This window comes from Crocodylus siamensis, chromosome 15 (assembly GCF_052110815.1).
Source record: "Crocodylus siamensis isolate JL-2025a chromosome 15, ASM5211081v1, whole genome shotgun sequence".
In the NCBI taxonomy this organism is placed as follows: Eukaryota; Metazoa; Chordata; order Crocodylia; family Crocodylidae; genus Crocodylus; species Crocodylus siamensis.
Window position 1 is genome coordinate 16,704,645 of NC_143409.1, and position 27,161 is coordinate 16,731,805.

Here is a 27,161-nt window from a genome sequence, read left to right on the forward strand (position 1 = left end):
CTCCTGGCCAGCAAACCAAAGGAACCAGTACTCTTTTCCCCAGTATTAAGTCCTTAAAACCTCAAAAGAGGAAGGGGAAGAAAAACAGGAGACAGGAGTTCCCAGACACTGGGACAATTCTCCCTCTCTCTCCCCTCCACCTCAGCGTCTCTTTTCACAATAATCTGCAACTCCTTCTCCCTTAAAGGAAATTCTTCAGCAGCCCCTAGCAGCGTCTCCTCCCCCAAACCAGCCTAGCTCACATTATAGAAGAAAGTGATTAGGAACCATCAGCATTGATGCACCTGATCAACATGACTGCCTTCTATGATAAGATGACTGGCTTGGCTCTGTGGATACAGGGTGACTAGTGAATGTGATATACCTTGATTTTAGCAAGGTTTTTGATACAGGAAACCTTCACCATTCGCAGATTCGCAGTTTCGAATATTCGTGGTGCAAATATTTGAACCCATGCTCTCTCCCTATGCACACTCTCACCATGCTCCCACCCCCTCCACCCTGGTCACCAACAGCGCTGGCGGTGTCTGCGGGAGCTCTGTGTATGCTGCCACCAGGCTCCTGATGCATTTGTGGATTTCGCCATTGGCAGGGATCTCTGGAACGAATCCCCCGTGAATGGTGAGGGGCTCCTGTATAGTCTTCCACAATATTTTTGCAGGTAAGCTAAGGATGTGCCAGTTGGATGACTGGTTTATAAGGTGGATAGAAAACTGAATGGAGCATCGGGCTCAGAGTGTAGTAAACAATGGCTCAATGTCTAATTGGCAGTCAGTAGGTGTATCAAAACACCTGGTTTTTCTTCCTTTTTTCTTTTCTTTTTTTTTTAATTTAAAATGCATTCCCTCCCCTTCCCCAACCATTTCTGACTTTCTCTCTGCCTTCTCTATCCCTTATAAGTGATTTCAAGTAGTACTAGGTAAGCTAAGTTCTTGTATACTATTACTGTAATAAGCCACTTTTTATATATTGTAAAGTGTTCTGTTATGTTTGTATTGATTTTTACTGTTTTATATTATATTATAGTATAGTCATATAATTTGTGCATGGATTTTTATTGTTTCATATTAATATTGTATGGTTTAGGCCTGTGTCTGTAAAGTGATGTCAAGTATCCATTCCTATCTTGTTCCCAGGTCCTGTTATGTAAGTATGTTGCAAAACCCATGCAAATTGGTTTTCCTTGGATGCCTGAAACAAAAGAGTGAACGACTGAAACACAATCATAGCAGGACTCCCTATTAAATCACCCCACCATCAAAAACAATACCTGGACCAAAGACCCAGCCACTGGAACCACCCTCAGCATTCAAGAAACAAAAAATGAGGCAACCCACCATTGTGCCAAGGCTGCAAATGCTCAGTATGAACATCTGGAAACTTGCCTGGACATGCCCTCCCCATAGGAGATCAGAGGTAGTCTGCCCCATAAAAAGGGGTAGTGAAGACTGACTCCTTGGGACTCCCTCTTCACCTGGACCAGACCTGCTCCACACCACACTGCCTATCAACCTGGAGGCCCTGCCAGCAACCCGCCTCTGGACAATACCTGCTGGAGAAAGACTGACTGGCCATCAAGGACCCCGTCCCAGCCTGAATAGGTAGCTATGACCCCCATCCTCTCTTCAACCAAGGACTTGGACTCCGTTTCTCTTCCCTACCCGGACTCCAACCCTTCCACTGAGTCTCTGTCTCCTGCTACCATTGTATGAGTGTGTGTGTGGGATCCAAGCTGTACAGTACAGTGTTCATTTAATAAAACTGTTATTTGGAACCCTGAGTTGGGTTTCGCTTTACTTCGGTTCTGGCCCTGCTCCAATCTCTGCCCCTCTAACTTCTGCCTCATTTCTCCCTCTCCTGCTTCTGGCTCACCACCACCGCCAACACCTGCCCCACGCTCCTGTGATTCCAGCTATCCTGAGCTCCTCTCTGCCTACAAACTGCTGTTTCTTTGCTATTGCCCCATCCCCACTGCCTTTTCCCCTGATCTCTGCCACTGCTATTGCCCCATCCCCACTGGCTTTTCCCCTGATCTCTGCCACTTGCTCTTTAGCTACCACAGGCACTAACACACACACACACACACACAGTCACCTGAGTCAATGTTTAACCTGTGTGTATATGTGTATGTATGTGTGTGCTGGCTATGATTTTATGTCATCATCATTAGAGCATGTATGTGCTTGAATTGGTGATAGGTATGCATGTGCCTAGGCTGGTAATCTTGGATGTGTATGCACCTAATTGATTTGTGTGTTTCTATACATGCAGTTGTACACCATGCCCTCCTAACAGTGCAATGTTGAGATCCTGAGCACTGGCCTGACCCCACGGGGCAACATAGGTATCAACTGGAGTGCCACAGGGGTCAGTCCTGCGGCTGGTTTTGTTAACTGTCTTCATCAACAACCTGGAAGATGGCATAAAGTGTATGCTCAGCAAGTCTGCAGATGACACCAAGCTGTGGGGAGTAGTAGATGCAGTGGAAGGTACTGCGAGCATTCAGAGTGACCTAGACATATTGGAGGATTGAACTAAAAGGAATCTCACGAGGATCAGCAAGGACAAAGTACAAAGTCCAGCACTTAGGATAGAACAATCCCCTGCACTAGGACAGGCTGACTGAGTGGGCACCAAAGGTGTGTGCCCTTGTTGCCAACAAGGCTAATGGCATAGTGGGCTGCATTGGGAGGAGTGTTGCCAGTAGATCCAGGGAAGTGATTATTCCCCTCTATTCAGCATTGGTGAGGCCACATCTGGAGTACTGTGTTCAGTTTTGGGCCCCCACTACAGACAGGATATGGACAAATTGGAGACAATCCAGTGGAGGGCAATGAAAATGGCAAGGGGGACATGATTTCTGAGGAGAGGCTGGGGGAATTGGGTTTATTTAGTCTAGAGAAGATAAAAAACTAAGAGGGGATTTAATAGCAACCTTCAACTACCTGAAGGTGTGGCAGGCGGCCACCTCTGTTTCTCCCCAAAAATTCTGCTCTGTAACAGTTTGGCTAGGATGGGCCCTGCGGAGAGTACACACCTTACCCCATCTCTTTAGGTAACCTAAGCTGGATACATTCCTGAGGGAGGGGGGAAACCTGCTCCCTCTGCCTATGTGACTGGCATCACATACCTGGGTGAGGGGCTTGGGCTCCCTGGGGAGGTAGGAACTGCCAGTCTGCCCAGCAACTAGTGATGCATTTCAAATTGGTTGACTAACAGCCAACAAGTGCTGGCCTCCATTGGACCAGGTAAATGAGGTCATAAGGGCTATATAAGTTAGGGTCTGTCCAGGAGGAAGGGGCAGCAGCCATGAAGAAAACTCATAGAGAGAAGCTGGACCATCTGAAACTTGCTCTTTCTCTCTCTCAAAACTCATGATCAATGAATTGCCTGCCTCCAGAGGCACTCTCCCCCGCCTCTGGATGATACTTGCGAGTAAGCCAGCTGAGATCTAACTAGATATATAGCTTGCAGTAACTCAGATGTGTGACCAGAGTCTACTCCAGTCACCCTATTTGCTCTATGGGATTTTTCTGATACTACTCAATTCTGTACCCTAGTCCAACCCTACCCCTTGTAACCAATAAAGTTCTTCTTTGTACCTAGTGTGGGAAACTTATTGGGAGTGGGTCTAGATTATGCCTTGGGGTCCCCTTGGTTCAGCTGACTAAGGGAAACCACTACTTGTGCTTCCAACTGAGGAAAGCATCACAAGTTTCTGAAGTGAGTCAAGTACCCTCGAGGACTACTAGGCCTGCATTTCCCAGGGGGTGCAGAACCAGAATTAAGCCCATCCCTGAGGGGTGGCATCTCTACCCCCAGGCAAGAAGGTACACTCCAGGAAGGGTGTCGGCCAGATGCGAGGTGCCCCCAGAGAAGCACTTGGAGCCTGGAAGGTAATTGGGTGCAGTGAGGTGGGTGGTTCAATGCAGAAGCCCCGCCCCTCACTGGCCTGCCACAGAAAGGGGTTCAAAACAGGATGGAGCTGGGCTGTTCTCAGTGGTTGCAGATGACAGAACAAGGAGCAACGGTCTCAAGTTGCAGCAAGGGAAATTTAGGTTAGATACTAGGAAGAATTTTCTCATTAGGAGGGTAGCAAAACACTGAAACAGGTTACCCAGAGAGGTGGTAGAAGCTCTGTCCTTGGAGGGTTTTAAAGACCTAGTTAGACAAAGTCTTGGCTGCGATGATCTAGTTGGGAATGGTCCTGCTTTGAGCAGGTGGTTAGACTAGAGACCTCCTGAGGTCCCTTCCAACCCTAATTTTCTATCCCTTTGCATGGCATCACCCTGGCCTTATTCAGTCAGGAAGCACCACACTCCAGTTCCTCTCCCAACCAATTGGCCTGAAGAATCCTCTACTTCCCCTGGCCCATGAAGCTTGAGGGTTTTACATATTTTCCCTACATAAAGTCCCCAGCTTGCCACATACTGAGCACATGGCCTAAACAAAGGGGCCATCTTCCCCACATAAAACAAAAAAAACAAAACAAAACACAAAAAACACAATATACAACCCAAATGTTTGTTATACATAAGCATGGCATGTGTATATTTTGAAAATCGGCATATTGCATGTGTTCACAAACAGGACTCTTCATTTGAGGAAGGTCAAGGAGACAGCATATTATTCCTATTGGAATAAGAATTCAGCCAAAAGTTAATGAAGGCACTTGCTGTGGCACCTCTTTGATGGTTCTCTCTTCACAAAGTTACCCCATTTCTTTGGGTCCTGGAAGCAGCCATTAGTGCAAGATTCAGTAGAAGCCAGGCTACCAAAGAGCAAGTGAAGTGCCACAAGAGACTTGGAGCCAACACAAAGTGTTAAGAAATCAGCACGGAGGGCCCTAGCCTGCACATCTTGAGATGTGCATGTGGTTTGGGAACAGTTTGGAGCTATTGTTTCTTTCTTGGGAGGAATGGATAAGCCGGTTTCAAACTTTCAAGAAATGTCAGAAGGTTCCTCCACTCCTTGCAGAGGAAGAAGATCTTTCTACTGCTTGTGCAGGCCTTACTTGTGGGAGTCACATTCTTCCTCTAAATTCTATTGACCCATTCCCATTCCCTCTCTGACCAGTCCCCCTGCCTGGCATTCAACTGCTTTAATTCCTCTTTAAATTCATGTGCGTTTTCCCAACCCCAAATTGCCTCCTCTTTAATCTTCAAAAGCCTCCTCTTCTCTGCCTTTTTTAGCATCATGATAGGTCCACAGCAGGGTCACAGCAGATCTGGCAATCTCTGTTGGGCCAGCTGCTGTCTATGTCTCATGTTCCAGGGATTCCCTGACTCTAACAGCAGAGAAGCTCTCACATACAAAAGAATGGAAGCTAGCAAAATTGTGCTAGACCCACTAAGGCTTTGCATGGACTCTACTGCACCTCAGTAAAGGCTGAATGAGTCTCACGTACTAAGAGGTTATCCATCTTGGGTAATTTACAAGCACAACTGGACCAGAATGAGCATACTACTATAGTTATACCAATGCAGTTTACAATGCAGACACTTGTATTCATAAGAACTGGGGACATTATTTACCTTAAACCTTATTAAAATTGCTTCACAAATCCAGGCTGGTGTTTAGGCTGATGGTTGGACAGGGTCTTTTTTCCCCCGTATTTTTAACCCTCATTAGTAACCGGATCCTGGAGCAAGTATAACATTATGTCGTCATTGCTGATCTATTCAACAATTAGGGATGTAAAATGCTGAAGTTAGCATGGCCTTGCCTTAGGTCAGCTGTACAAAATGTTTATACCATTTATGAGTGTGTTCCATTTCTTTCCTCTGTTTTTTCACCACATATATTTTCGTTTTCATTTCAGAAAAACTGGCCAACGACCCAATCTTCAGCAGCCGAGACATCAGTGCAGAACAAAGCAATCCTAAAGAGGATTGGAATATGAGCTAGAGGACAACGGTTGACTGGTACAGGTTTCCCTCACTTTATGCTTTACATGCGTTTCTAGAAAATGGCACATAACTAGAATTTGCATAAAGAGAACCCACTTTACAATGTAACAAATAAGGATATATTCCAAGACCTCGACTGTACTGACCCCCAAACCCATTTCTACCACTTCTACAAGACAGTTTTGATACTCACCAACAGCAAACAGTACACACAAGCACAGGGTGGTGGTAAATGTTACCATAATGGGGATGGCAACTACAGAAACAAGTGTTGCAGACAACAAACAAGGAGCACAGATCCGCACAGGAGACTATATTTTGGTGTGCATCACTCCCACAATGCACCACCAAAGCAGCTGACTGAGGGTTTCCATCACACCAATCGCATAAGGGTGAATTTACCTTGCATATAATGAATTTTTGGTATAAAAAGAGTCATAACATAAGAGCAAATTTGCACATACAGAACCCTCATAAAGCAAGGGAAACCTGAATTAGATGGGTCATTAACTAATCAACCAACATTAATGAGGAATCAAAACTTGCCAAGTTTGTTTTCCACTCCATCTTGCCAGAATACTGTGCGATATCCACTCTCAATTATTGGTAGTGATATGCTCTTTTAATGCCCTTAGAGGTTATTGATTGACTATCATGCGGGTTTTTTGCTGTCAATGAAGCAGGATTGTTTGCATGTTTCCTATGGAGAATAAGGATGTTGTTATAACTGCTTGTAAGAGCTTCAACAAAAATCCAACAATGCCTACAAAAACTTTTTATAATCATTTATCAGATGTACTTAACTTTTGACATGATCTTCACCATGCCGACTCTTCTGGGTGGAAAAGCAGGTTGTTACAAATACAAGATTCTCTGCACTTGGTGCTGAAACCAACTTCTAAATCAAGCAGTGCGTTGGGTATCTTAAGTAAGAGACAAATTCCAAGACTTCTGCTTGCCTTACGCTACATGGAACACTTGCTAAGTTTCATTATAAACATAAATGTTCTTCCTACAATCACAAGGGTCTAACAAGAAGGTAGACTTGCTAAAGCATCACACTAGTCATTTGTGGGCAAATAAACAACTCTGGATTGCACATTTTTGTAACAATTATATCAGTTTTGTCTGTGAATTTGCATCACTGCAACTTTTTATACAAGTATATGAACAAACATCTGGTTTAAGTTTTGGAAATTTCATTAACTTCATACTACTATTTTGCATATTAAAATTATGCTCTGAAGATTTTTAATAAAGTTCAAGAAAATTGCTCGAGTTACAATCTTTTCTTCACTCCTTTTTTCACACGGTGACTGACGCTAGCTGCACTGTCACATAGCTGACATTAAAGTAAATTGTATGAAAAATAAAATAATGTAAATAGCAGTGTAAAATAGTTCTGATCTAAATTAGTATAAGCAGATACCATTTATACCTCCTATCTTTATCAAATTATACAGTTGGCTAGAGAGTACATAAAATAAAAATACTTCACACTTCTCTTGCATGCTGCATCTATTTCTGTAAATATGAAAATTTTAGCCTGCAAACAAATTGACTTAATATCAAGTTGACTTACTCAAGTACTGCTAAGCTACTGCTCGGCCAATGTTACAAACAGCATTCAGTTCAACATGGCTAAAAATTTTGTTACAATATTTATTGGATTACATAAGCAGCAAAATGCTATATCTGAAGAGTATAGATCAGGTGCTCCTGGAAAACTTAAATTTTAATAATATCTTTCAAGCCACTTTGAATTTACACCATATACAGGTAATATAGGAAGCTTAAATCCAGCTTTTCCAGAAACCTCGTAGTGATTTTATCACAAGTGACCTATTTACCTTTCTTCTGTTTCCCAGTTCTTGTTCAATCTTATGTTGAATGCTGTATATCTAATCATAATCCTGCTGTTATCACAGCTGTTCTGTGCTTTATTTTTGATGACTCAAAGACAGATGTCCCAAAATTGCCCTAGATCCCTGCCAGCCTTTTCAATTGCATTATACAATCAATTAAACTTTCCTGACCCTATTCCTGTCTCTAGATAAAATTCAGACGTTGACACTTCAGGAAGCAAATCATGTGTGTAAATTGGTTCTAATGACAGCTATAGATGTGTAGTCATATGCAAATAGAGTATTATCAGACATTAAAATGTCCAGGAGCACTAGCTTGATGGATGCAGTCAAGAAAAATTAACTAGAAAATGCATACTCCAGATACTTCCCACAGTATGTTATGCAATTAAAAGGAGGCAAAGGGAAACTCACACTAGAAACCATTTCTCTCCTGCCGTGCCTATTTATTTCCCCATCATCTGTTATTATTGTTGAGAATCTTCACATTGTGTCCCAATTAAGCAAATCTCTCAGAATTAATAAGGGTTCTCCTTCTCTATCACCACATCTTTAATGTTTGGAACTGAAAACATTGGCACCTCATGCTGTACATGAATGTGAGCAGTTAGCATAATAATAATATGAAAATGTACTTGCCAAAAAATTATTACAAGTGAAGCTTTATTGCAAGGAAGCCTTGTTTGGAAGGCTTGTACAATTCAACAGGGCAACAACAGTTGTCAGCCACTGATACTGAACACAATGTCTATTAAAACAACAACTTATTCTTTGAATACTAAACCATTGTTTGGAAATGTTTCAAATACAAACTTTTTTGCTAAGGGTTGTTAGCCCCTAACCATGGATATTTTAAAAACATGCTCCAGATTCAGATTTATTTTCTTTGATGTTCTTAAGTACAGTAGAGTTCTTTAGTAGTTCTGTAAGTCTTTAGAAAGGTACCCTATTTTCAGTCCAATGACAAAAGGAGTCAAAAGTTTTATTTTGCAAACAACATTCTGACTAAATTACTTTCTCCCAAGTCCTTCTTGACTCTAAATCATAAGTCACTTGGAGACATGACACAGGTTCTGCCTCAGGATTCAGCATGTTCTAATTCCAGAAATGTTAACATACAATTAATTTTACTATTAATGCCTGTGGTTTGGGGTGTTAATCACTTGCAAGCAGGAACTTCTGTCCAACTAGTAACCCACATACTGTTCTTTTGCTTCTTTATAAGACCATACAAGGAGAGACACAAGTTTAATTGGAAAAAATCTAGTTGGGGGGGGGTGTTTGTGTACACATACACACACACATCTATATAGAGATATATCTAGTTATATATATACATAGCTAGATATACACACACACACACACACACACACACAAGCCAATTGCCCATCAAGAATGACAGGGGTGAGGGTGAGGGGCTGCCACTGTTCTGCCTCTTGCATGGACTGGGGTGGGGAGCTGGTCCTCAGCACAGCTTCAGAATCATGGCGGCGCTCCCCCACACTTGGAGCACTCTGATTGGGTATTTCCATCAGCCAATCAGAGTGTGAATAAAGCATTACGGACAGACAGACAGACTTAGGCTTTTATAATATTAGAATACACTTTGACCCTACACAACGTTTACAGATGAGCTGGGGAGGGGACAAGGTATAATAATCTGGGAATGAAGATCCATAGCAAGAAGTACAGGAAACACCCATAGATGTCAGGTTAGACAAAAGTTTCTTTAAGCCTCCACAAACCACCTGGTTTAACAGACTTCCATGGTTCTCCCACCCGTATATAGATGCGCTGCTCCCAGTGAAAGTATGCTGAAGCAAATTTGGCTTTTGTAGCCATCTTGCATATTATAACATAAAGGGAACATACCACATAGAAAATAATACCTATTTCTTATGTCACAATTCATTTCTTGTGCGTTTGATGGCCCGCTCCCACAGTAAAACCTGTGGGATGAGGTTTATAGTATATTATTTTTAATTAAGAATTTTTATGGTAATATGCCAATACATCTCTACACCCCTCATGCCCTACTCTTTCCCCACCCTACTTACTGCCTGTATCCTCCCTCAGCATGAATTCTTTGAACCAACTGAGAAATCTCCATAGTGTCCCAGGGAAGAGAAGACAATGATTTGGGAGTGACTGACTGCCCCTTCCCCATGACGGAGGAGATGTACAGATTTCCCTCGCTTTATCTGGGTTCTGTATGCTCTTATGCAATGACCCTTTTTATACCAACAAATTATTATATACACTTGAAGAATGTCATCTACCACTCGCATGCAAATGATGTAATCAAAAAATTGTCTGGCACAGAAGACAAAGAAAAGAGAGGAAAAAACATCTTTTCTTTTCCCTCTGCCACCATTTTAAATGGAACTCATTATTTCCATTGAGGGGATGATGGCAACTATTGGCCTATGAGGGAACATGCTGCTTATCACCTGCAGGCAGCAACGCCCACCTAATTGGTTCCCCTCTGTGGTACAGAAGGAGAGGAGCACAAGACTCCATACTATTAACTCTCACAGGTCGTTCATTCCCATTTTTCAATTTCTCAGCAAAGGTTTAGTATTTAAAGCTAGCTTTCTCTCTTTTCTGTCTTGGGTTCAACAAATGTTAACTTGTATCTTAGCCCAAGGAAGGATAAAAAATGGAGTTTGGCCTCTTAAAGAAAAATACTTATCTGCCTACAAACACAATAGATGTTCCAACTAAAATGGAAAAAAAAAAGATATCCATTTAACCTGTGTGAGGCACAGCAATTTGAACCAAGATGCCCTGCCCCAAGACAGGACTATTATAATAATGAGCACAACCAAACACGGCAAGTTATATTGAAATATCTTTCATGGCCGAGAATTAGCAAAATACACCAAGGATATGAGCATAAGAACTGTCATTTACTGGGTCAGACCATAGGTCCTTTTGCAGTCTCCAGCACTGAAGGTCCAGGAAGTTCCAATTTAGCCGCCATACCCTGAACTCGCAAAATCAGTAACTACTGATGTACCTTAGCTCCAAGAATCTGTCCAACCCCTTTTTGAATCTCATTGAACTGTCAGTTTCCATACCATCCGATGGCAATAAGTTCCACACTTTAGTTGCATGCTGTATGAGAAAGAACTTTTTCTTCGTTTTAAAATTACTACCTACAAGTTTAATTTTATGAACCCGAGTTCTTGTATTGTGAGAGATAGTAAATAATAAATCCCCATTTACTTTCTCTTCACTGTTTAGTATTTTATAAACTCTTATCATGCCCTCTCCCCACCCCCCAAGATCCTTTTTCTAACCTGACTAGGCCTAGCCTCTTTAGTTTCTCATATGGAAAACCCTCAATATGATGAATCATCCTTGTTGCCCTGCTCCAGGTAAAATGTATACAACCCAGGCAAATGTAGGCTTAGTTTGGTTTGGTTTTTACAAAGACAAGTTTATCTCCAGCACAATGCTCGAGAGGTAAGGGAATAGGAAATTAAATTGTGTTTTTCCTAGGGAAGGTTAACTGATTTGTGCCTACATTAAAACGACTGAATTTTCCAGGAATATAAAGAAGCACCTCTTTGCCCTAATTAAAGGCGATTCTATGATGTGGTCAGTCAAACAGCAATCCATCTCTTTCTGCTCTATTTACATCTTTGCAGCAACAAAAAGGTTCCCAGGATAAAGATAAACAGAACTGACTAAGCCCTCAATGAACAAAAAATGAAAGAGTATTTTCTGTTGAAATATCCAGTTTCTGTTGATGTCAGTGTTATCTTTAATGGATAGAAATGGAAGATTAAAACATGTGGCAAAAGCAATTGTGGGAAAATTAGTCTTCACATGACAAATACATTAAAAGTATCATCTCATCCAAATGCAAAATTACAAATCAGAAAATCTTCCAAGAACTCTATAAACAAGTTTCTTTTTTCGAATTTACACACACTTTTTTATATAAGCACAAACTAAGGTTTAAACATTAGTGTATCATAAGACTACCAATGCAAGTGTAACTATTCCTCTGTTTATGATAAATTTACATACGATATCAGTGTGTTTATTGCATCATTCATTAGGCGTATTATCCTAAATAAGCACCTCTTATCTAAATCAGAAAGGCTTTTGCAAACACTTAACACTGTACATTGAGATCACTCAAGAGCTCTTCTGAACGAGCAATCAAATTTGATCTACTGTTCCTTCAGGACAAGTTTCATCGCACTTTTGTTTGATCACAGTTCATCTATAGAAACTGAAGAGAGAGAATAGCTTGCTGAATGTCAAAAAAAATCTCATTAAAATGTGAACTTCAGGCACACTTACATCTCAAAGAGCTTTAATTTCCCAATGCATGACCACTGCTCCACATATCATCTCATTCCACATCCAAACCCTTCCTAATTATCTTTTTGCCTGTTAAAGGGTGAAAATCCTCCAGACAGTGCTTTACTCTGGAGATTCCTTTCCATTAGTCATTGCTAATATGTACAGTCTGATGTACTGCACCTTTGAGTTCATGTGAGCTGATAAAGTACAGTCAAACTGATAAAGTAGAAAATAAAATGAAATTACAATTTTCTATTCTTCTTCCTCAATATTTATATTTGAGCAGTTAATATAGCGTTTCCTTGTATCACACCTCCGCCCATCTCATATCTACATTTCACAGAACTGCTCCAATTTATATTCTTACATGTTTTAACACAGAGCATTGTCTCAACCTTCCATTTTATTACTTTTAGCAAGGAAAGTATATAGCATGAAAATATAAGAAAAGTATATGTAACAAGTGTCCTTAAGTTACTAGCAATAATGCCACATCTCAAAGTCTAATGTGATCTGCTCCCTGAAACTCTACTTTGCTCTTTATCAGGAATCAAAATTACAATTAATTCTTCAGTGACCTGGGTTCAAACAGGGCCAGTTTAAGTGGTACAGTGAGAGTGTCTTTATTTTTCTGCAATGGCATGTTTAGTTGATATCAAAGCAGAGGCACAAAACCCCCAAATAAACAGGAGGAAATTCTGAAAAGCAAACAACATTGTCTCAATTGTCCTTCCAATGACATTGAAGGAAGTTGCAATGTAGGTGAAGTCAGGCTGGTACCAAACACTTTGGAAATATCTTCCCCTTTACACTGGAGGATAAGTGCAGTTTTCCTGTACAACATCATACACATAGCATCTGACAAAGTAGGCTGTTGCTTACAAAAGGTTATATATTTCTGAATGGGTTAGTCCAAAAGGTGCCACCCTGTCCTCTGCCTAACTTCGTATATTATATGCTATTCAATAACAATCAATCAATTCAGTGGTTATGGTCCATTGGAATCATATTCCTCAAACTAGGCCCTTGTAGAGGTATGTGAATTTGGGGGTTGCAGCACCCTTCCATCCTGCCTTCCTACCCATAAATTATAATACTTTTAAGTCTTTGTCATCTTATGTTAGACTGAAGATCCCCCAAGTTACAGAATCCTGCCAGGAACCAAAACCAGAACTTGTCCTCAGTTCCTCCTGCCTATTAGCCAGCATTGTTATTTCCCCTTCTCTAATAAACCATTTTCCTGTGTCTGAAGAAACCACAGAAGTAAACCCTTCCAATGCCTGCCTTGCAGCCCTTAAACCGTTTCTTAACTTATGTTCTGGTTTCTGATGCTACAGCTCCCTATTTCTAGTGCAGAAATTAAGAGACATAATAATGGATAGTTGCCTTTGATGAATTTGCTGGAGCAATGAAGCACCACAATATACTGCCTATACAGTACTAGGTATAAATGACTTATGATCAAAGGGATGCTGCTCTCCCATTTCTATCCTAGCACAAGACATGTGAGGGTATGTGCCTTGCCCACATGCCGTCAGAAACAATCCACACACTAGGAAGGGGAAAAACTCACCCCAATCAAACTTGATTTCCTCAGACTTCCTATACCTATTGCTTCCTCCTTTTACTCAGCCCACAGGTTAGGTCACCTTTTCCTGGATCACCGTGCCCACCTTTACTGTATCAGGATAAGATAACTCGACACTTATCTCAGTAAAACAGCATAGCTTACTTAAATCCCGAAACAGGCTCGCAGCTTGCTAAAGACTGTAGTATTTCAGGTGGAATGATACTTGTACAACACTCAGCTTAAACCTACAATCCAGCTATTATGGACAAAATGTTCAAATTTTAAGGCTCCATTCATCCATTAGACCTTTTTTTAAAGAAACAAAAAACAAAAACCCTAAATCTGCCCCTCCCCCCCATGAAATGATAATTTCCTTGCTTAACTTAAGCATGTTGTTATTACAACCAAATATGATGTCATTACTACATGGAAATAAATAGTTGAGGATTTCAATGAGAAAGAGGCCAATGTAGTTTAATGTCCGAAATACATTTGTGAAAGTAAGTGGAAAAAAATGAGTAACTATAATGAAAGACTGTCTCAGGAAATTTGATTCTTTTCACGCTTGTCACAAACTCATTCTCTGCCCTAAGGTAGCCATTTGTTTACCTCCTCTTATATTCTACTAGTGAAAAATGGGTATATCTTAAAATTCCTTACTCCATAAGTCTATTGAGAGGTTTAATTTATGGATAGAAAAGCCTGAAAGAAGTACCCATGAATAGGCCACTGCTGCCTACAAAAACCTAGCCAATTAGACAGCTGCTGTGTTCGAACAACTACCCATCACACTGGCCACTTTTGTCTTGCTGCTAATTTGCATTCCCTGTCTGTCTGTTATGTGCACTGGTACCTTGTCGTATATGCAGGTTGGAGCAGCACTGCTGAAATCGTGATTGTCCATAAATATTAGAGAAACAAGATTTATGTGGAGATATCTTTTATTAGACCAACTTGTATGCCTTCATAATGAAATGGTAACAATTAAACTGAAAGCAGTTGTTCCATCTTGTACTATCTTGGAGTGTGACTGCTTGTTTCTCAGATCTGATTAAGGGCACTTGAAACCTACAAGCTTACTTCTTATTTCTCCCAGCTACATTAGTTGGTACAATAAAGGATATTACCTCCCCTCACAGGCCTTCCTTCTCTTCTATAATCAAGTTGCAAGCTTTGTAATGTCTTCTTTGCTCGGGTTTCATAGAATTATAGAACATTAGGGTTGGAAGGGACCTCAAGAGATCATCCAGTCCAACCTCCTGCTCAAAGACAGACCACCCCTAACTAGACGTTCCCAGCTAAGGCTTTGTCTAGCCAGGTCTTAAAAACCTCCAAAGACGGAAAGTCCACAACCTCTATGGGTAACCTGTTCCAGTGCTTTACTACCCTCCTAGTTCAAAAGTGCAAGTTGTCCACATCCTTTCTGTAGCGGCGGTCCCAAAACACTCCAGATGTGGCCTCACCAGTGCTGAATGGAGGGGGATAATCACTTCCCTTAATCAGTGTAAAATGAGCATCCATTACAACTGTTCACACTGCATCTCAAGTTCTTTTATCTTTGATTGTAATTTGGAGGTGGAAACTAATCACACAAGTGTTTTGGTGCTTGGATTGCCTAGGTGATGCCATAAGGACGTAAGAGAAATCTGGGACAGACTAAATCTTGCTCAACTGACTGGACTTTTAAATTAAACCCCGAGGATAATATTTTAAGCCTCACCTAAATAAATGGCAGTAATCCCATTTGCTTCAGTAGAACAAGGGTTTCTCTGCCAGAGTTTGGACAGAATACCCAGAGAATGTCTCCAGGTTGCTACAAGTCCATGGAAAGCTAGCAACTGGATAGTTCATAGGCGTAAATGAAGATAAAAACTAATGAGATTCCAGTGATGGAAATGTTTCTCTATTTCACCTGCTCATGAACAGATTTTAATTTATTTATTTATTTTTATGTTATTTGCTGTTATTACATGCATGGCTTGTGTGAATGTTTTTCCCTCTAAGGATTACCCACAAACTTCACACTATTAGCCACCCCCATTAGCCATTGATTATAGTTCTCTACTCACCTGATTTTTCTGGTCAGCTGTCACTTATCTCTGACTTGACTCCAACTGACAGAGAGGATTACTCATAGACACTTGAACTCTTCAAGGACAAATACATATTTGAATGATATTGCATGAAAGCACACTAATATTAACAACATTTTCCTTGTTACCAGGACCCATAGCATAACAAATGTGAACATTTGTTCAAAGCCTCACAGGGGTTTTGAGTGTCTATCACCATAAAATAGAGCATGCAAAGTTAACCCAGGTTGGAAATGGCATCCAAATAGAGCCATCTTTTTCTAACTGAAGGAATGATTGTGAAGATTTTTTTTTCTGTAGTTTCATAGATTTACCCACAAAAAATTAAATTTGTTTATTATTCTCCCCTGGCATTAGGTCAACCTTTTATGACTATAAGAAACTGTAATTAAGGAAGGAAGCTAGCCAGCTAATGTGTTTGTGTCCTCAGAATGCTCCAAGGCAGCATCCTAAAGAGATCAAAACCAGCTTTTAGCCCTGACCTCTGCCTGTAAACAAAACAGGGATTATTTGGTGGCAGAGTAATTCACATTTTCCTACTTTTGTGAGAAAGTTTTTTCCTAGTATCTAACTTACCTTGCTCAGCTCGAAACCATTGCTCCTTGTTCTGTCATCTGCCACTACTGAGAACAGTCCAGCTCCATCCTCTTTGGAAAACCCTTCAGGTAGCTGATTTTACATGATGCCTAGCACAGGGTGGAAGTGGACTACTATCGGTGCCCTCATTCTACCACCTGACAAGCAACAATTAATAGTAGCAAGGTTTTGTTTAATTAGACAATCAGGTAATGCCAGTTTCATCATTTTTGCATCTGAGTGTTAATTGTATGCCCTGGAAAAGAACTGATCCAGTAAAGATTTTCTGTCTTAAGGAGTACACAACTAAATCACTTATAGGAAAAAAGATAATGTCCTCTAGCCAGACCTCCATAACTATTTCTTCATCTCATTGTCCCTTCCAATTATGTCAGTCACAAAAGCATTCACCCCACTCAGACTAAACAATAAGAGTTAACATGATATATGGTACTTTAGTATTCCCTCTCCCCATTAGCATAATATCACAGGGTTTACTCTTGAGAAAGTGTAGTATATAAAATACATTACATGAAAGAATATAACGTTCATGTGCAATATTACTTTACTGTTTTCAGAGATGCTAAGTGTCTTTATAAAATGATTAACAATACTTCACATGGCCTGTGCCTTCTTGCACTTGTAGTGTCCAAGAATTGACTGAAATAATACAATCTTTCTGCATAACACACTAGAAGTACATACATTATAAACTGGAGCAGAAAGAAATAGGTTAATTTAGAAGTACTTTATTTATGCAGTACTTGCACATGGTCTCCATTTTTATTAGCTGAATTCTGCAGTCCTATTCAACTAACACTTGATGAATAGTGACACAGCCTGAACTAGAAAAACTCCAAGTCCTCCCACTCCTGTTAGACTCAAAATAAAATGATGCATCTAGCAAAAAAAGCTAAGAGTTCCTTCCTCATAAAGATGCATCTCAAACTGGTCATTTAATTATTATCAAGGTGCTGAGTTTTCTTCATTCTTCTATTCCTCCCAGTCTGGAATTTGAAGAGCTAATCAGCAGACAGACAAACCCAAAACCTTAATTTTCCAATCTTCCATGTACAAAATATCACCCAAACACTAAAGACTAGAGCAGGCTGAAACTCTGCAACACTGAGTTTAGATTTAAATTAAATAATACATAACTCCAACCTTGATGAGAAAAATTCTGACCCATTATTTGCTACGCTCTTCTGGAACCTTTTAACCTTCAGCTTGTACTCTTTCACTGTGATAACCTTTTACAACACCATTAAAAAAAATTGTTATCACAACTTGCACCCCTACTGAAAATCTCATGAAGGAGACAAAAGGACTGAATGAATATGGAAACTAAAAAAACCATTTTATCCATAGAGGCAGCCTATCCCTTAACTTAGAGCAGTGGTTCCCAACCTCGGGTTGCAACCAAAATGAGGGTTGCAGGTGCAATGCTGGCGATGCTGCACACAAAGGACAAGCTGTGACATGTGCCAGAAGATCCCCAGGCTGCACTCTGCTCCCAGCAGTGGGTCATGGCAAAAAAAGGTTGGGAACCACCAACTTAGAGGATACGCATTACTGGAATTATCTGGAAATTCTTACTCTCTCATGAACTTGTTCCTACCATCTGTTCCTCAAATAGCCCCTTATTTATGGCTCTACAAAGTTGCAGGTTGTCCTTGTCATCCTCCCTCTGGCACTGCACAAGTTGGGCATTCATCAGCCCGAAAAAGGAAAGTTCCACAGAGGTTCCTCTATGATCATAAAACATTTTTTCCCCATTCACATAGCTAGTTAGAGCCTTCTGGGAAAGCCTTACTCAAACCTTCCTGCAGTGTTTCAAGTTGCAACCCCTCCTCCAGCTCCTTTTATTCTAATTCTGACTGCACACTGCCCCACTCCCATCCTTCTTTGCAATAGATGGGGTTCATTGTCTTTTTTAATGATTTCCCCCTGGTACTTACCAAGATGGCCTTTCATTAGTCTAAATGTAGGAAGCAGGACACAGAATTCTCTGGGACCATACAGGCTTTTTCTAGTCCCTTGTCCACTGACACATCCAGGCAGAGTTGTTCAGTGCACCAACTGCTGACTTGTCTTGGAGCAGTGGTATCTTCTGTCTGGTAACTGTCTGCATTCCTTATTTTCACTTCTGACCTGCACCACCATTTCTGTTTTCAGTTTTTCATAATGTGTAGGTGACTAGGCTCTGTGGCTGTCCCCACGGAGAGATGGGCCTTCTGTTGTTTTGGTGAGCTCTATCCAATAATACCAGTCAAACAGGGCAAAATCTTCTTTCATCATCACTATATTTCCATATGAAAATTAGACACTGATAGAAAAAAAAGGAGGGGCAGATTAACACCACAGTAGAATTCTTTCTGCCAGGCAATCAAGGTAGACCTAGCCAGATCCAACTTATTCATGCTGTACCCTGAATAACAAAATCTGGTTTATAAGTGGCCTACTAACCTTTCTTTTAGGTTTCCAATTGAAACAACCTAGCATCCTGACCAATTTTACGTTCTTGAGACATTCTGCTCAATTCTGCATTCTTGAGAAGAGCTCCAAAAGGAAGCATGCTTCTTTCTACTTCCATTCAAATGGAGGAAAACACATCTTGAACCAGACATGGGCAAAAAAAACCCAAACCCACCACCACCCAAAAACAACATAAACCACCTATTTGGGAATCATTCATTTGGTTCCAACAGAATTTCAGAATAAAGGTATAAATGCGTATCTTTAAAATATAGCCACCACTCTACTTGTTCAATGGTATTTAGTGTAAAAGACTATCAGCTCCATCTCTGTCTCTCCCTTAAGATTACATTAAAACTAAAGGCATGACAAATTAGCTTGGTGGGCTATAATAAAAGTTTTGCATGCAGGAACACTAGTCAGAGTGTGCTCATTTTCTAGTTTTCATCTGATTGCATGGTTCAGAGTTTACAAAAGGTTAATACCCCTGTCACATGACATGGGACAGTTTCCATTAGCCAGTATTACATGGACCACAACAACTAAATCATGAGAGAACCATCAGTAATGTAAGGTAATAGCTATATTAGTTAAGCAGATCATTTTACATGGCTGGATATTTTAAAAGATGCCATGAGGATTCCAGATGTACATTCTTGATGAAAGTGGAAATGATAGAAGTATCTTAGGATTTATTTTTACTTCATGTTCAGCATAGTAAGCACAAATTGGAATAATAAGTCCATTCATTCATAATTGCAGGTGTTTTACATATCTTGCAGAAATGCGTGTATTTGGATGGGCTGTGAGTTCTTCTGTTCAATTTCTGAAGAGTATTAAGAACTACTCTTCTTTGATTTGTGTATTTGAAATAAATACTGTATACATAAACTTTTTCTAAGTTCTAATTGTGGTTATTCCTCTCTCAACGTACGTCAATCACAAACTGAATTTTGTCTGCCACTGAAAGGTACAGATGATGTACAGTCATTGATGCGTAGCTGTATGGCTCTGACTTATGCAATGCTCTCAACTTGATTGGCTCCATCTGATTTATATGAATACACCATAGTGATTTCATATAAACCAAGAAATGTGAATCTCTTTACTTAAGTTCCTAACAATGGTTCTCATTCATAACGTGACTATTTACATTAACCCAGAATGATTATTTCCAGTTAGTCTGCACATCTACTTTGAGTGGCTTCTGTTCACAGAATTTTCAGGTCCTTCAAAGTTTTTTCAAAAAATGCCATCTCAGTAGCTTTCTCCTTTCAGCCAAAGCAGGAAAACATACCAAAACCAAAAAAACCCCAAAAAACCCCAAAAAAACCCAAACCTCCACCCTCCAAAACCCAAGACCACTAAAACCAATTGGACTCATTTCAGACCATCATATACATTTGTCCTCTCCACCCCAATTCTCTCTCATCTTCCTCTTTCAGATCAACAGGATTATCTATAGAATAAATACTACGTATACATGTCATCCACAATATACCTCCAAAGCTTTCTTTCCATCTATAATAGGATTCTCTGAAGATCTTCCTTTTATATTTTTTATGTCTTGCTGACTTTTCCAAGCCTTCTAGTACCAGTGCTTAGGTTCAGCTTTACTAACTAGCTAACTAAGCTGTTTTATTGTGTTGCTTTTTTCAGAGCAACAACAGTTATACCGCAAGATACCAGTTTGAGACTTCAGATTTCCCTTTATTTGCCTCATTAAATCTGTTTATCATTGAAACTATTTTTTTAATCAGACTTAAAAAAAAAAAACTTCAATGCCTAAGGCTAGTCACTTAAATCCATATTTAGGCACTTTAATAAGACGTAACTAAATGATAACTAGTAACGTGTAACTAGTTTTGATAAGTGATGGACACCCATACCCTCCACAAACTATCAGGGACATTTTCTGCACTCAGCAGCTCTGAAACAGAACCTGCTACTCTGGGTCTGAATTTAGATTTCAGTGCCTAACTTTAGACGCCCAAAATTTAAGTCTGGACAGAACCATTAGGGCTTATCTAGACCCAGTTTTGTACCATTTTAACTATATTATTGTATTTAGTCACATGTAAGATGAGGGGTCCCGTCTCCCACAAATCAGCAAGGGAAAAATATATCTTCTCATCTTACATTCATATACAAGGAAATCTCATTAATTCTATTATGTATCATTAAAATGCTGCCAAAAGCAGCATGTACTCAGTAATGAAACCCAACAATAAAGCTGATTAAATTCAGGCAACACTGAGCATGACTATAAAACACATGGTTCATATTGGACAGGTATACTGATGGGAACTTTCCACAACGATTGGTTAGTGCACCCCATCTAAATAAAATATATAGTAGTGCCCATTGTGCACAGCACCCCTCAGCACCTTTTTTCAAGTCATGGTGAGCCACAACATTGAACACATTTTTACTTCTTCATTCCCACAGCTGAGCTGTGCCTTTTCCCCCCCATTTCCAATTATTCCCGTTTATTCAGCAGTCTTCAATATCTGGCAAACATTACCAAATAGGGCTCCAAACAGTTCAACAAGAATGCTTGTCATCCCCTCTCTCAGCCTGTTGCATAGATTTCATAGATTTCATAGACATTAGGGCTGGAAGGGACCTTGGGAGATCATCGAGTCCAGCCCCCTGCCCAAAGGGCAGGAAGTCAGCTGGAGTCATAGGATCCCAGCAAGATAAGCATCCAATTTACTCTTGAAGGTGTTCAATGTAGGTGCTTGAACCACCTCTGCTGGCAGACTGTTCCAGACCTTGGGGGCTCGGACAGTAAAGAAATTCTTCCTTATGTCCAGCCTGAAACGGTCTTGCAGGAGTTTGTGACCGTTCGACCTCATCATCCCTTGGGGCGCTCTGGTGAACAGACATTCCCCCAGATCCTGGTGGTCACCCCTGATAAACTTGTAGGTGGCCATCAGATCACCCCTGAGCCTGCGCTTTTCCAGGCTAAAGAGTCCCATGGCTCTCAGCCTGTCATCGTAAGATCTGTTTTCCTGACCTCTGATCATGCACATGGCTCTCCTCTGGACTCTCTCAAGCTTCTCCACATCCTTTTTGAATTGTGGAGCCCAAAACTGGACGCAGTACTCCAGCTGCGGCCTCACCAAGGCCGAGTACAAGGGGAGAATGACATCCCGGGATTTGCTCGAGAAGCATCTATGGATGCAAGCCAGCATTTTGGTCACTTTACTAGCCGCAGCATCGCATTGGAGGCTCATGTTCATCTTGTGGTCAATGATGACCCCCAAGTCTCTTTCTTCTGTAGTGCTATCCAACGTAGCACTGCCGAGCCTATAAGGATGCTGCAGGTTTTTCCTCCCAAGGTGGAGAACCTTGCATTTTTCGGTGTTAAACACCATCAGGTTCTCGTCCGCCCATTTGCTGAGCTTGTCCAGGTCAGCCTGGATCACCCGCCTATCTTCTGGCGTGGATGCTTTGCCCCAAAGTTTGGTGTCATCGGTGAACTTGGCTAGTCCACTCCTGACTCCAATGTCCACATCATTAATGAAGATGTTGAACAGGATGGGTCCCAGGACAGAGCCTTGAAGGGACCCCACTGGTCACAGGGCACCATGATGAGTGACTGCCATCGATTACAACCCTCTGAGTCCGACCACGGAGCCAGTTTCCCAGCCAGAGGATCGTGGTGGAGCCAAGGCCACAACCGGCCAGTTTGGCCAAGAGGTGATTGTGGGATACCAGATCAAAGGCTTTTTTGAAGTCAAGATATATGACATCAATCTCTTCTCCCTTGTCCAGGTGATAGGTCACCGGGTCATAGAAGGAAATGAGATTGGTCAAACAAGACCTACCCGCAACAAACCCGTGCTGGCTATTCCTTAGGATGTTAGCCTGGGCCAGTCCCTCAAGGATGGCCTCCTTCATAAACTTTTCTAAGATCTTCCCCAGGATAGAAGTCAGGCTAATGGGCCTGTAGTTAGCCGGATCCACTCTCCTCCCTTTCTTGAAGATCGGCACCACATTGGCCTTCTTCCAGTCTTCAGGCACTGCACCAGAGCGCCAGGAGTTTTCAAAGATCCATATGATCAGTGTTGCCCCAGACTCCAGGTAGTAGAGCTGGACCAGGTTGCTCTGCACCTTATCCGAGTATAAATTTCTGGAGGATCCCAGGACACATAACAACAACACCCAGTTCCAGTCATGAATAGGGAGTGGGGGTTAAATCAGCATATAGATCCTTTGTTGAGGGGAGGTGGTGGTATCTGGAGTATGCACACATATTGATCAGTGCTGAGCTATGGTGTCACTATTGCTTAAAACGTGGTTGACTCTTTGCTGCATCCCAGCCCAATTAACTATATGGTCAATCATGAGCCTTTGGCTTTGGACTAATATCATGTATAGTCTGTACTACACATAAGTAGGTGCCAAAGTGCTGCTTAAAAGTATATTTATAGAGTACCTATGCTAAACCTTGTAGCATCTTCAAAAACGATAAAAATGTATCAACTTTGGATGATCTAAGTCTATAAATACCCATAATAATTTGTCTGTACATAAATTACTACAGGCATGCTTATTATTTCAAAGCCAGTGTTTTTAAATTTGCCTCTCATTTCCATCTGCTCAAGGACAGCAGAGTACAACAGTGAGGCAGGAAGGGACCACAGGTGGGGAAAACTTTGGGGGGTGGGCAGAGGGCAACAGGGGCATCTGACAGGTATTTTCTCTACCATACCAGTGGAACAAGTACAAATTCAAGGCAAAACACCAATAATAAGTTCTATACATTGACAGTTGTAACAAATGTATTCATTATTCCATATATAGAATCTAATTATTGGGGGGGATCATCTTGCATTCAGGATCATCTTATTTTGAGTAAATACACTAGTCTGAAGCAGGGATTGTAACATCAGTAGCATAAGTGAGGGGGGAATTGGATGACTGGGGCTAGAGTCAGGTGGGCAGGTGGTGGGGGACAAACATGGCTGTGGCTACCGAGTACATGGAGCTGCCCTGCTGTACCTCTGGTTAACAAACAATCACACCTTGAGTGAACAGTTATATTGGTATATAAAGTGTTCATACTGGAATTTCTTGTAGCAATATAATTGTGTTAATACTAAGGGCTGTACAGCTTTATTATTTACTAGAAACCCTCACTCTATTAAATGTATAGCCACATGAACAAGTTACAATGAGGTAAAGTAGGTAATGGATTTATTCTATATTAGCTCCTCTGAAGTAACTGCCTGTGTACACTGTGGTAAAGCTTACCCTACTTATCCTATAGGGCAAGCTCTCTCACCCTACCAACATAACCATATAATAACATTTTATACATAATTTTCAAACTGGTTCTGGCCAATAATTTGGGGAATTTGCCTGAACTTCCCATAGCAATGAAATCTTAATACAACATATGTTGCATCCAGTTTAATAAGACATTAGTCTGCTGCCCTGATTTAAGTTATTTTGTTCTCTTATTGTAAGCTGCATATACACCAACTGCATAAAAAGTTTTAGTGTGGTAAACACTATCATATTTAACTAAATTGGGTATTCTTGTTATGAATCCTGGGATCCTCCAAAATTATATGCAAATGAGGTGCAAAACAACCTGGTCTGGCTTCACCTCCTGGAGGTTGGGGCCACATTTACCATCACTGCCTCAAAAGGCATTTAAACAGAAAAATCTATTTGTCCAGATTTGCAGACCTCACTTCAAGAAAACACCTGTACCTGCCTGATTTTGAACATCCGGTCTCATGCTCTGTGCCCCCGAATGCTCAAAGTTGTCCGCCCGTCTGTCCATCCCTGTGGTCTCAGCTAGTTGATGTCATCAACCCGAATTGCCTCTCCCCAATCTCGCCCGCCACAACTTCATCTTACCACATTGGCGGGGATTGACTATCGGGGCTCCTCATTCCGGGGACCACGGGACGTTCGTCTTCTGCGAGGTTCCTCCTCCCCTCTACCTTGCCCTTACACCACACCTTGATGGATCTGGATGGTTGTTGGCCCCGTCCCTCTGATTGTTAGGGCCTGGGATCCTCTGCCCAGTCGGCTTTAGGAATTTAGCTAGCTCTTCCCCACCTACCAGCTGCTTGCTCTGACCCCGTTACTCCCCGTCAGTGCTATACATCTCACCTCCCCTCCAACAGTGGGTAACTGAACAAAACACAAATTAAACCACTGGCAGCAACACCAGATCCTAAGGGATGTCCATTGCCCCTTCTATGACTGTACCCATCTCCCGCTCTGTTGGCCCCAGTTGCCGGTTCTTAAGCCTCAACCAGCCTAACCTTGGCCTGGGGTCAGCCTACTGTGCCCCTGGTGGGTCCCCTTGACACGTCTCCCCCACAGCTCTTCTTCGGGACCGCCTGCACCCTCTGTAATCCCACCTACTCGGGTGATCTGGAGCCTGTGGCCTCTTCATGTCTTCTGAGGGCTCCTCCAGGTCCTGGTGTTCCCCCACCCTTCTCAGCCTCCACACCTTGACCTTGTTTCCTCGTCTCCTTCCTTGCTGCTGGCGACAGTCTTCTCCAGCGGGATTCTGCTCTCTCCACTGGGGCTGCTGGCTGCAAGCCCCCATGCTACTTTGCCCCGAGGGGACTCGGAGAGTGCTTCTTTCTCCGGCGCTCCACCACCTCCCTCTCCTCTGGGGCTGTGTTCTGCTGCTATTAAAGCCCCCGACCAGCTCCTCCCACCGTGGCTCTCAGTTGGTCGTAATTTCATAAAAACATGGCTAACGAACCACTCGGGTCCCGCCACCACTTCCGGTTTCACCGCACCACTCCCTGAAGGTAAGAACTTTTCTATTTGTTTTTCTTTCCGCCCCATTCCTGCTCCCCAGGTTCCTCCCGGGCTCCCTGGGATCTTCCCCTCAGCTGCTCCCCAGGACAACACCCATCCTGAGTATCAGGACCAAACTGTCACAAACCATCTTTTAACACACAAATATAAGGGATATGCCTTTAATACTACCCCTTATTTAATAAAAACTCTTGAAATACTTCAGGCATTTCCCAGTATTCAACTCAGTTGTTTGTTTTTTCATTCCAAAATGTTCAGGAAAATCTATTCCTCTTCTTTCAGTCTTCTCTTCCTTCAGGTTTCAGGGAGACTGAGCTCTTCCCTAGTACCAACCTATAAATTTGCAACTGCCAGGGCTTTGTGTCTGAATCCCCTTGGCCCCTGCACTTCTAAACTGGAATGTAAGAGAAAGAGAGAGAGTGCGTGCACATGTGCAATGCAATGTGTTCATTCTCTCATCAGCACTTGCAGGTCTAATGAGTAATCCCATGAACTCTAACGGAATTGATGGTATTTGTGCAACTTACCTACAGTTCAATGAGAGGGCACCCATGAAAGTGTGCATTGAGATATAACAGAGTTCTTATATACTGGTTAAGTGTATATAATGTCAGAACAGAGCAGATACAACAGTATACCATCAAAGGTTTTGTTGCATGAATTGCAGCTAAGGTCACTCTTTTTTCAAGGATAATGGAATGCTTCTTTGTGTTTCTTGTACATTCAATTTCTACACGATAAAACCGCTTTTCACAATGCTACATTCATGTGCAGCTATGAATAGGACAAGATCTTCACAATCTCTTTTTGCTTTATACACACACTCACCAGGCAAACCATACCTTGTACATCATGTGAAACCCTGGAGTAAATTAGATTTTTCATTTTTATCCGTTTAAATCTACATCAAAAAGGAATTAACAAACTACGATTCTATTCATTTCCCGTACGGTATTGCTGTAGGTGTGAAGATAATAGAATTCAGGTCAAATGTTACCTATAGGTGGGGAGAAAGTGCATGTTTTCCATCATCATAGTACTGCTAAAACATACATAATTAAGAACAACTACCAGCAAGGCTTCAAAATAAAGGTAAAATTAAATAACAATTTCTAACCCTCAAGTCCACTTTAATTTCTAGGTAATTGCCCCAACTGGATGTTGTAATTTTTCATCATACAACTGTTATAAGCTTAAATAATTCTGAAGGCCATTACGTGCCTACTTGGGGATTAATATAAAAAAAAAAAAACCCCTCTACACAAATACCCATCGAGAACAACACTTGTTTAACATTATAAAAGGGAATAATGACCAAGGATCAAAGGCTACCCCACTGTGATTTATGAAGATAAAAGAATAATTTTATTTTTAATTTAAAGTTTCTACCTGGAAACAAGTTAGAAAGTCATACTGTTGCAGTGTACATGGCACACAATGAATTATAAAACTGTCAAGGTAAGGAATGACAGTACCTGAATTGCAAAAAAGGCTTGAGATTTAGTTAAAATAAACAAGCATCAAAATTTTGGCCAAATGCTATCCAACCAGC

At 41.3% G+C, this 27,161-nt stretch overlaps 1 long non-coding RNA gene across 1 annotated transcript in view; it reads right to left on the reverse strand.

The window, feature by feature from the left end:
- LOC149852156 (uncharacterized) overlaps positions 1 to 27,161 on the reverse strand; it is a 559,043-nt gene that overhangs the window by 377,649 nt on the left and 154,233 nt on the right. Inside the window, exons 5-6 of the long non-coding RNA XR_016439340.1 lie at positions 18,292 to 18,659; positions 16,334 to 16,491 (exon numbers count right to left, since the gene is read on the reverse strand). This is a non-coding gene — a long non-coding RNA (uncharacterized LOC149852156). The remainder of the gene's footprint in view (positions 1 to 16,333; positions 16,492 to 18,291; positions 18,660 to 27,161) is intronic.